The sequence below is a fragment of the Centroberyx gerrardi genome, chromosome 16 (assembly GCF_048128805.1).
Source record: "Centroberyx gerrardi isolate f3 chromosome 16, fCenGer3.hap1.cur.20231027, whole genome shotgun sequence".
NCBI classification, from domain to species: domain Eukaryota; kingdom Metazoa; phylum Chordata; class Actinopteri; order Beryciformes; family Berycidae; genus Centroberyx; species Centroberyx gerrardi.
Window position 1 is genome coordinate 9,130,282 of NC_136012.1, and position 11,247 is coordinate 9,141,528.

Consider the following 11,247-nt stretch of genomic DNA (forward strand, 5'->3'; position numbering starts at 1 on the left):
TCAATATGACTTTTTTTTTTTTTAGATATGGCCTCCAAATAAAATTCTGTAGATCTTTGCTTGATCTTGTCTGTACTTTATGAAGATAAAAACTGCAAGATCACCATTTGGACTCACTGAGGCTAATGTATGGTAAGTGTCACCTTTTGCCATACCCAGTTGACGCCCATGCAAAAAGGGGGCGGGCCTTAACTGCCTGACATAAATGCTCTTACACAAAGACCAGAGTAAGCCTTGTAATAAAGCAGTAAAAAGCCAATATACTATTTGAACAACACTGCTGTTGTTCTTGCCATTCTTATCTTCCAGCTGAACGCAGTACACCTCCTCCCTGTTTAAGTTTTGTTAATTATTTGAAGGAGTTTATTCTTTATTTCACATTTCAGAATAAGAATACAGTATAGTATACAGTAACAGGTATAGTATACAGAAACAAGGATCAAGTAAAACAATAAACATAAATGCAATGCCTGCCACCACCACTCTCACACACACAGAGACACACACAAACACACACACCGCAAAATACGTATCCTATGAGGCACAATCATATAAACATGCTATTACAGCACTTAGATTACTGCACACAAACTCACACACAGTTATCATTAACAAAATGACTCAGCAGTGGGTCCTTTACTTCAGATGGTTTTGGTTGAAAGCTCGCTCTTGTTATATTTCCATTTTGGATGAAGACATTGCTCAAGATTTTCAAAGTACAAATGCTTACATCCTCTTTCATCCTCATCCTCCACCATTTCATAAGCAGAGGTCTTAAAACAGTAATAGCAACCTCAATCATATTTAATAGAAAGTCCATATCGGCTTCCCAGCAATCATTTTGTAAGAGTCAGTGTCACATTTTTCAAACGGTGGATGTAATATAACTGTAAAACTCTTCATTACTGGTGCCATGAGATTACCCATAAAATATATGAATGAAAAGCCACTGACAAAAAGTACTTTCACTCTCAATGCATGCTGTTTTTCATGCCAGACTACATTTCTGCTATGATACTGCAGTGATGTTTCAGTTCTCCTCTCACTATTATGTACTATATGCTGTTTCTGCTCACGTTCCAGTCTCCCAGCCTGCATGGAGACATTGTCGTTATGTACACAAGCCCTAACACAGTGCTGAGTCAAATAGGGTGTTGTCCAACTCACTTTCAAATATTAAAAAGGGAGGTTTCCTTATTCGCTTTGAGACATTTTTTATTTCAGAAAATGCAAAACAATGCAAATGATCGGACAGGATCACACAGTGCCAGTCTTGAATTTGTGCGTATGCTTTAATGCGTTGAAGAAATATGAGAATTGATGACACAAGTCGATGAGACAGAGCCATAAGGGGCGGTTTCTCAGACTAGCTCAGCCTGGGATTACCTGTAATGTGGGATCAGCAATTGGAGCCTTACAGGCTTGAAGATGGAAATGTCTGATAAATATATGAGTTCAGTAATTTAAACAGTATGACTGGATAGGATGTGTAGGAGGATATGTGTGTGTGTGTGTGTGTGTGTGTGTGTGTGCATAAGCATATGTTTGTAATTTCATATACATTGCAAATTGGACATGCATGTGGGATATGTGTGTATGTGCATGTGTGAGTGTTAATGTGCATGCGCCCTGTGTGTGTGTGTGTGTGTGTGTGTGTATACATTGGCACTTGCTGCTGACGTTCAATGTAAAGCTTGTCCTTGAAACACCCCTTTCCACATGTCACACCCATGAGGTGAAACGGCAAACAACAGACGAGGAGTAGAGCAAACACAGAGGAAGTTGCTGCGTGGCTTTTGTAGGGAGAAGCGAACAGGGAGTGGCACACACACACACACGCACACGCACACACACTCACACACATACTCTCACATATTACCACATTACACCACCGTGAGTCAAGAGAGCTCTGATTTTGTTTTCTCTCAAAAACAGGGTGCAGCGGTCCCACAAAAGCAGAGGACCCACTGTGCGCGTGTGTGCGTTTGTCTCTGATCGTGTGTGTGTGTGTGTGTGTGTGTGTGTGTGTGTAGGTAGGTGTATGTGTGTGTGTAGGTGTGTGCATGCGCCGGCGCATTCATGCCGAGATAAAAGCAAAGGAGTAATCCCAACCATGTGTAAGATAAGCAGGAACCCTAAAGGACCCTGTATGATGCAGGGTATTGCATTACTCTTTGGACAGTAACAGTGTTTTACATAAACAATGCTGAAGAACAGTAAGAGGGTTCCTAATTTAAAACACATTAGGGGTTAGAAAGTTCTAAAAATGGGCTTTTTTTATGCCAAATTCTGGGTATGTGTGGGTATAAACGCTATGGATTACATAATTTTATTGACTCCAGAGATAATCTCCACACATTTGTGCTCCCATCCTCTTTTTAAAGTTCTGCTGGTTGCCAGTTTGAGCTGCAGAAGCGTGGCGTCGCACCAGTAGAAAGGCCCGATCCTCACGCTCCTCACACAAAGTATCCTGCTACTGCACCTGTTTACTCAGCTCCACGGCTGTTTGACTTCTTGCCGCTGAAGGTGTGGCTGTTGCTGCCTTTGAAGAACAGTTTCAGCTTCAAGCAATAGCCTACCTGCCGTCAGACAGGCAACTGAACAGGACCTGAGCGCGTGTCTACAGCAGGGCGCCGGTCCAAACTGTAGTGTGTGCTGCAGAACAACATTTTAGAATAACAGTAGAGACATCAAAACTATGAAATAACACAAATGGAATTATGCAGTTACCAAAAAAGTGTTAAACAAATCAAAACTATCTTATATTTTAGATTCTTTAAAGTAGCTGCCCTTTGCCTTGATAGAAAGGCTTTGGAAAGAAATTCATACATAGGATCAACTTCACTATTTATATTTGTCTAAGAAACAAATTTCAAGCATTCACAAGCATAAGCTTTTAGATCAAAATGACTTTAAGAGAATGAAAAACATAGTGCATTCAATCAGGTGTGTCCAAACTTTTGACAGGTAGTGTAGATTTTTTTTCAATACAGCAATGTTCAGCATGTTATTTCCCTGTTAAATGTTCTTCACTGTACACACTGACGACATTTACCCCCCCCCCCCCCCCCCCCCCGTCCCAATTCCTTGCATAAGTAACATAACTCTATACTGAATGCACAAAATATTTGGGATACTTGCTCTTTTACACTAATGAGGTGAATCCAGGTAAAAGCCATTATCCCTTATTGATTTCCCTTATAAAATCTATACCAATCACAAAGGAGGAGAAGTAGATAAAGAGAAACAGATGAGTTAGAGGAGGATTTTTAAGCTTTGAGACAACAGAGATGTGGATTGTGCAAAAGATGGTACAACTCAACATCAGGAAGATGTCCCCTAATATTCTGTACATTCAGAGTCTGTTTTCACAAGCTGCATCCCCTCTGCCTGTCACCCGCCTTGTGGAAAGTCACTGCAGATGAATACAAGGATATGTGGGAATGGGTGTGTTTCCTAGTCCTAGGTGTGTCAACCAGTGTGAACCAGTGCAAATAGCTTGGCTTAGACTCGCGGTGAGTCACGGCCCATGACTACAATGCAAACACAGCAGCTCAGACTGTAGGGGAGAAGAAAATCAGAGGATTAGATGGGGATGGATGGTTGAATGTGCTAGTGGGCGTGGGCTTGTGTGTGTGTGTGTGCTTGTTTTGTGTCTGTGTGAGTCTGTGTGTGTGATTCATGTCTCCCACAGGATAAGGGAAGTCACAAGTCACATTGCGCTGGTCAGAGTGATACAGTAGATTGTGATCCGATTAGACAAAAGTGACACCACACCTGGATCAAATGGTAGTTTGAATAATATCAATTTCTTTGAGCAATTATTTTGGCTTGGCCAGTACGTATAAGTGCCAGATGGGTGTGAATTGTTCTTTTAGGACAATTTGATTGTGCAACGCAGGTTTAATCAGTCACAGAGGACTATCTGATCAGATTTCAATAGCATTTTTAACCCAGGGCAAATTTAAAGAGGTTTTAAAAGGCTGATAAAGGTTTGGATGTGATCAGCAGAAGGAACATTCCTGTACTCCACTTCTAAAATGTCACGATTTGCAACTGAAATTCTTTCTTCCATTCAAACAATACGAGCAGTGTGCCTGGCAAATGGCCCGTCTCTGTGAGTCATCAAGAGCATTTACTAGAACATGAGATATAATAGAAGGGTTTCATTCCAATACATTTTGGAATGTAGCTTAGTGTTTGATGCTCAGTTTAAAAAAAAAAAGGTTCCTCCTTTTAAAATATTGCTAAGCACTCAGGATAACCAATACCTTCAAGAATATTCAATAATGACATTTACTCTCATGCCAGCAATCTTTTTGTCAGGGCCAGTGTCGCATTTTTCAAATGGTGCACTCTCGTTTTGAAGCAAACTTCCTCAATATGTGATTCATTTATTTGTCACCTCTGTTCTGCAATGAATACTATTGAAAGGCTGAGAGGAATTCTGAACGGCACTAAGAGCAAAGCGAAATTGTGACTTGCCTAAATGCTTTTTAAAGCATCTTGCTTTCTCTGAAACTGAGCTCGGTTTGCTGCGTTTGTGGTTGCTCGCAAATGTCAATAAACTTAAACGGCTGTGTGTTGGAGTCCAGTTTGCATCTGGAGCGAGCCGCCGCAATCACTGGTGAAAGTGGGCACTCTTGCAAAGCGGAGATTGCGTGCAAAAAAAACAGACTGTAAGATCTTTGTTATACCAACTTCATTAGATTTTTACACAATGGGAAATATTGTCAGTGTTGTGTCAAGTGTTTCTCCACCCGATGCAGAGGACAAATAAACAGATGTCAAATACACATTGTCAGACAGGACAGTGTCAGTGTCCAAGAATGTCAAAGACAGTCCATTACAGATTCATCCAGTGCTCTCCATAAATAAATGCACCATTGTTGCAGATGAGTCAGAAAGGCTGCAACAGATAAACAGCACAAAGACTGAGCTATTATATGTTCCTAAGGAAAAAATGTTGCCAGAACTATTATGGAGATGCAGTTTCAAGCTGTTGCTGGAAATTGTATATCAACTTTTCAGATTTTTTATTTCTGATTCTGTCATTGTTTACTTGCGGAGGATTGGGCTTCATGGTAAACTGATGGAATGCCACAGTACTGAGGCTCTGAAGGGGTGAAATCCCCAAGACCGATACAGATGCATGCTGGACTTCACAGTGAGGTTCTTCCTTGCTGTTTCCCCCCCAGAACCCACATAGCTACATGTCATTGTTGTTGGTGAAAACATACTATCTCCAAAATGTCAGCGACAAGAATAACAGCCTTGTTTTTTAGCTTGACCACCGTGCATTTTTGAGTTTATCCAATGGGTTCTGGAAGGGTTTCATAAAGCCAAGAGTTGTGGAATTTTCCAACCCATATAGGAGCATGTGATCGTTTCATTTAAATTAAAATATGAAAATCTCCAAAATTGGAGTTGTAAGGTTTTCGGACCACAGCTACAATATGCAGAAGAAATGTTCTGTAACAAATCAAAACAAAGCAAAGCAAAAGAAAAGAAAAGAAAAGAAAAGAAAAGAAAAGAAAAGAAAAGAAAAGAAAAGAATAGAAAAGAAAAGAAAAGAAAAGAACATTTTCTTGTAGTACAGTCTAAACAATAGAGAGTTTAGAGTTAAATTACTTGAATCTTAACTTTTTTTTTTTTTTTCATTTTTTAAGTCAATCATATATCTATGCAGATGACATTAATAAGCTTTGTACAAATGGAGACGAATGATAACCAAAAAGGTTACTACTGTATTTGTCAAGATGTGGGCAGTGGTGGCCTAAAGGTTAGAGAAGCGAGCTTGTGACCGGAAGGTCGTCGGTTCAATCCCCCCCGGACTGGCAGGATAAATCTGGCTGGGGAAAGTGAAAAGCAGCGCTTGCCCCTCCCTCATTACCACCACTGAGGTGCCCTTGAGCAAGGCCCTTAACCCCAACCGCTCCAGTGGAGCTGCTCAGTGGCCAGCAGATCAGACTGTGGTTGTACTGATCAGCTTCCAGGTGTGAATGTGTGTGAATGTGATCAGGGCGTTCCTGAAAAAGAGAGCATTGCTCTCAGTGAAACTCCCCTGAATAAATAAAGGTGAAAAAAAAAAAAAGAATTGCCTGCAAATGAAATTATTTTATTAGTAACCTTTTCATTTATAATGTGTTCATACTTTTCTGGTTTGTAGAAAAAGGTAGGCTACTTTGGGTTTGTGTTTTGTTTGAGATTGTTCTGTTTGCATTCTGTATTTTATTTTTCTAATGTTGAACCGATTTGAATCAGGAACAATGTAATTCTCTAAAGCCTAACTTAACTAACTAAATTATGGCTTTTTAGTATTAAAACTAACAAAACTTTATTAGTAATAAAGCTTTCTAGAAGAGAAGAAAGAAATCAGTTCTAAACATTTACTTTCCATTTAATTTCAAAACATAATCAAATTAAAATCAAAATGTTAACCTATCACCTACTGCCTGTCTTCGTATGGAAAACGTCGCTCTTTTGGATTGAAAATCATCTCCAGTCTGCTTTTGCTTCTTTCCTTTATTTGCTCACACTGAGGCCAGTGGGGCTTTGAGGAGCTCAGCAGCATAAGATCGATTCTCTCTTACAAACCTGGAGATAAAGTTGAAGAGGAATGTCATTGTCCTTGTGATGAGCTTTTTTAACCTAATTAGCGCTTTTAATTGGATTACCTTCATCATCTTGGTCATGTGATTCAACTATGGAGCTATGACAAAGGTGGAGTAATAATATTCCAATTCACAATGTCAACAATCTATTATGTCATTTATTCATGTATTGAATGCCATTTGATGTAAGTCGGTCTTATCTAAAGTCAAACCTTTGCCTCCCTGGCAGGCAGCAGACCATGAGCAGAAACTTTTCAAAACAAAGTGGACTCAAAGTAACCATTAAGACTGGAGTGTATCCATGGATATAAGAGATTACAACTACAAAGAAATCACAGTCCACTAATGACAGCGTCAAGATACAGTATCTCGCAATACACAGGTCACCACCCCTGATATTTGCCATCACCATGGTAACTCATCATTGGTAATCTTTTCGGAATTCCCCCCCTCCACACACACTCACTCACACACACACACACACACACACACACACACACACACACACACACACACACGCACACGCACATGATTCAGAAAGGCAGGCTGCTCCTTTGGTAGAGAAAAGAATGTAAGGGAAAAAAGGGGAATGAGAGACAGATTGAATTGTGGTTTCCACTGCAAGTTGTGAGTCACGAACACGAGGGAGGGACAGAGAACGAAAAAAAAGAAAAAGGACTATTCTGGGATGGCTGCCATAGCAACAAAATAAGCAAGGGGGCAGGTTCTTGCAGGGTATGTTTCCATAGCAATGCCCTGTGTGTGTATAGATAAATATCACATGCCACAAAGCAGTTTGTAATGTAGTAACAAACTAGGCTGCGTAACTTTTCACACAGTTTGTAATCGTTTTGTAGAAAGAGCCCTCTTGTTGTTTTTGATACAGTGTGAGCAGACTTTATGTTTTTGCACATCAGACTCACCTGAGCACAGATCCAGAGAGTAACACCTTTGACAGGTTCGGTCTTGCCGCAGCCGCCACATTGTGCAGTCAGGGTAATAGAGTAATCCCGAGACTTTGCCTCAGGTGCATCAGCGTTGCCCCACCTACAATTTCAACATCTCACCTAAAAAGTGTAATAATGCCTTTGTTTTGACACATTCGTGATGAAACACCTATCTCCGTGTTACCTGCGTTTGCATACCTGATTAGCCTACTACCTCATAGTGTGTCATCAATACATAAAACGTTGATTTCTCAATGGGGCCTGCCCATAACTGACTGTTTCCAGTTTCAAACTATTGATCCAGAGGAGAGATAAGCGGTTTTGCAACAGTGTCTCCTCCCTGCAGCCCACCTCTCATCTGTTCTGCTTCAACACAAGCAGATACCTTCCTGAGCGCCGCATTCCAGTCATAGCTGTAAATGTTCCAACAGTTCAACCCTTTCTTTGGGTGGGATGGAAATCACCAGCAAGTCAACACATGAAGTAGCAATCAATCCTTTTAAATGCGGGGTTGGGGTACCTGTCTGTTGAGAGAGCTTTAACCAGGTTAAACCGCCTGCGACTTCACTGAAACCTTCAAGGAGCGGCCCGCTTCACGTCTTTAAAACACCTCAGTTTAACCTTAACCGCGCTGTTGTTAGCAGGTATGTCTGCAAAGTCCCTGTTAAAAATGAGAGGCATTTTTACACTACTTGAGGCACTTGGTCTCATGAGAAAATAATTTATAATAACCCAGGGCTGATTGGTGGATGTGTGCACACCCAAACCACCACCCAAAGGAGTTAGGCTAACCTCATATTAATTACAGTATAGTTGTTCTTCTGGCTCAGCGGCCAGCAATAAGTGAAGGAAAAGTTTAGTTCACGCTAATTTAATTACAATTAAGTTATCTTGTGACAAACAACTTTTTATGAAAAATCTAATAACTCTGTAGAGTTATCAATTCGTTTATCCATCTGTCTGTAGTACAATAAACCAGAATAAACCACAATAAAAAAGTACAATATACTCATAGTGCACCAACTGGCAGATAGACCAAGGGAGAGTAAATCATCAAATCTTTTTTACTGAACTCCAAACATTTCTTCCTATTCCATATTTTCCACAACAGTGATCAATATTTCTGCCCTTGGTAGTCATGGTAGTGCGTATTGTAGTTTTGCCTCAGTTTGACAACATCACTTCCAGTGCCCCACCTCCGAATTCTGGTAATATGAGCCAGGAGCAACTCTGGGGTTTCATGTTCAAAAGTGCAGGGGCTGTCTGTTTTCCCTCTGCCGTACCTCTCCTCTCTTCCCTCTTGTCTCACGCACTTCTCTCTCTGCTCTCGGAATGGCGAGTTCTGTTGCAAGGCAACACAGCCCAAGCAAGCAATAACTAATAAATAATCAGCACTGTAAACACTGACTACTCCGCGCTCCAGTAAAAGAAGGTTACTTGCAGGCATTGTTATGTGGCTGCGCCTGCCTGGTTACTGCTTTATATCATCTGGTCCTCCCCTGCCCTCTTCAGCTATTTCCCCTCAGCAGGCTCACCTCTGACCTCCCTCATTCCATTCCGGTGCTGAATTACTATGTTGCATTTTAGTGCCACGGAGAAATGCGCAGCGCACACCCCTTTAAGTGCACATATGGGGAGAGACGCCCCACACCCCGGAAAAGATAGCGAGAGGAGCTACAATCCAAAGGTTACATTCTTGCCTAACGGCCGCAGATCCACTCGGATGTGTGTAGAATAGATAGGCATTTCGGCTTTAGCAAAACACACAGCCTCTCTTGGAAAGCTTGCATACTTGGCCTTATCACTCTTTTACAACTTTGCTTGCTTAGTCATTTACTGCCGTACTGCCTTTGCTCGAATTCTGGTATAGTATTCACACGTCCCAGTTCTGTACCTTAAATACAAAGAGAGGACGCTCTAGGTTTCCCTGTAGTGCTGACTAAGGACCCAGTTCCCTGCCCCCATTTCCTAACCCTAAACATCAGTGTGTGTGTGTGTGTGTGTGTGTGTGTGTTAGCAGGACTGCAAACCTGACCTCAGACCAGCGTCTGGGGGAGATTCCATAAAACGGCGAGGGTGGGACTGCGTGTGTGCGGTGGCCGGGTGTTGTTTCTGTCAGCGTGGAGACGTCCCACCAACCGATTAACAATACTGACACTCTTATATTGGCCATTAAGCCCAGAGGTCCTAGCTGGGCCGTAAACATGCCAAAAAGGAGGGGGGGAGGGACTCCTATTTAAGGACTCTGTGGCCACAGCTACATCCTAAAAAAATCTGCGCAGCCTACTGTGTAATTATAACTCACTCCTTCTAGAATCGACGCTTTGCTGAACCCAAAGTAGAGCAACTTCCATATCGATCGAAGCTATGTTCGAGTTGTATTCGAGAGAGAAAGCTTGGGGTTGGGGGGGGGGGGGGGAGATTTCGGGGTGAGGCGGGCGAGCCTCTGGACTCCCCCGGTGTTAGTTGTTCACCTCCCTGTCCCGAGCCCGCCACCGCCTCACTCTTTTCCAGATGTGTGTCTTACAACCGCCAGATGCTCAGCACATGCATACCACGCTTAAAGCTCCTACAGGGGGGCTGACAGCCACACAGGGACCCAGTGTAGTGAAACAATGCAGCCTCTCTCTCTCTCTCTCTCTCTCTCTCTCTCTCTCTCGTGTTCCTCCCTCGCCGGCGCTCCTCTCCTCGCTGCAACTGCTTTTAAGAGAAAAATCCCCCCATCGCGCGCGAACACACGAAAAAGAAAAAATGTCCATGCAGAGAGAGAGGGAGCGAGAGGAAAGGGAGAGAGGAAGGAAAAAGTAATAGTGAGTGTGAGGCCAAGAAAGAAATAAAGACCAGGGGGAGGAAGGTTGGCAGGACTGGAAGAGAAAATGTTGCTGTTGGCATTGGACTGTGTATTGTTCTTGTGGCTTGCTTTGGTTTAAGGTTTTAACTCTGAAGTTACTAAACAAACCTAAGGAGCGGGGGATTGTATGAACTTGAGTTGGAAACTTACGGCAAGAACTCTGTGTGTGTGTGTGTGTGTGTGTGGGTGTGTGGGTGTGTGTGTGGGGGTGGGTGGGTGGGTGGGTGTGCTACTGCTTGTTCTGCTCACAAGAATTTCATATAACCTTCTGATTGCGTGATGATGGGGGTTTCATAACACCGGCCCCTCAGCAGTGGAAGGGTTAGCCATCAGCAGTGTTGTAACTGCTGAGATGATGTGGGTGAAGCTGAAGTTATTTGCTCAAGTTACAGCCCTCTTCCACGATCCACAGGATGAGTGAGTCATGTGTTCAAGGACTTGGACGCTTCACTGTTGTGGGAACATTTCCATTTTCTGATTTCCATGAGACCACAGAACAAACTAAAATGGCCGCCCCGATTCAACGTTATGGTGGAAGATGGTTGCGCCAAAATTATCTCGAATCACGTGTAGTCTAGAGTAGTTGGAAAAAATGACACATCTGACTCACTCCTGGATGAGATTCCTTTCTTGTGCATCTTTCGCGTGTGCGTGTGTGTGTGTGTGTGTGTGTGTGTGTGTGTGTCTGAGAGAGAGAGGGAGAGGCAAGGATCCACCCAGCAACTTTTAAACTTTAATCAATGCAGAATAAAACATAATGTCCATTGATTAAACTATGATTGATTATGCTTTCTTATCATTTACTGAACCTGTCAAAACTGATAAAAGATGATTA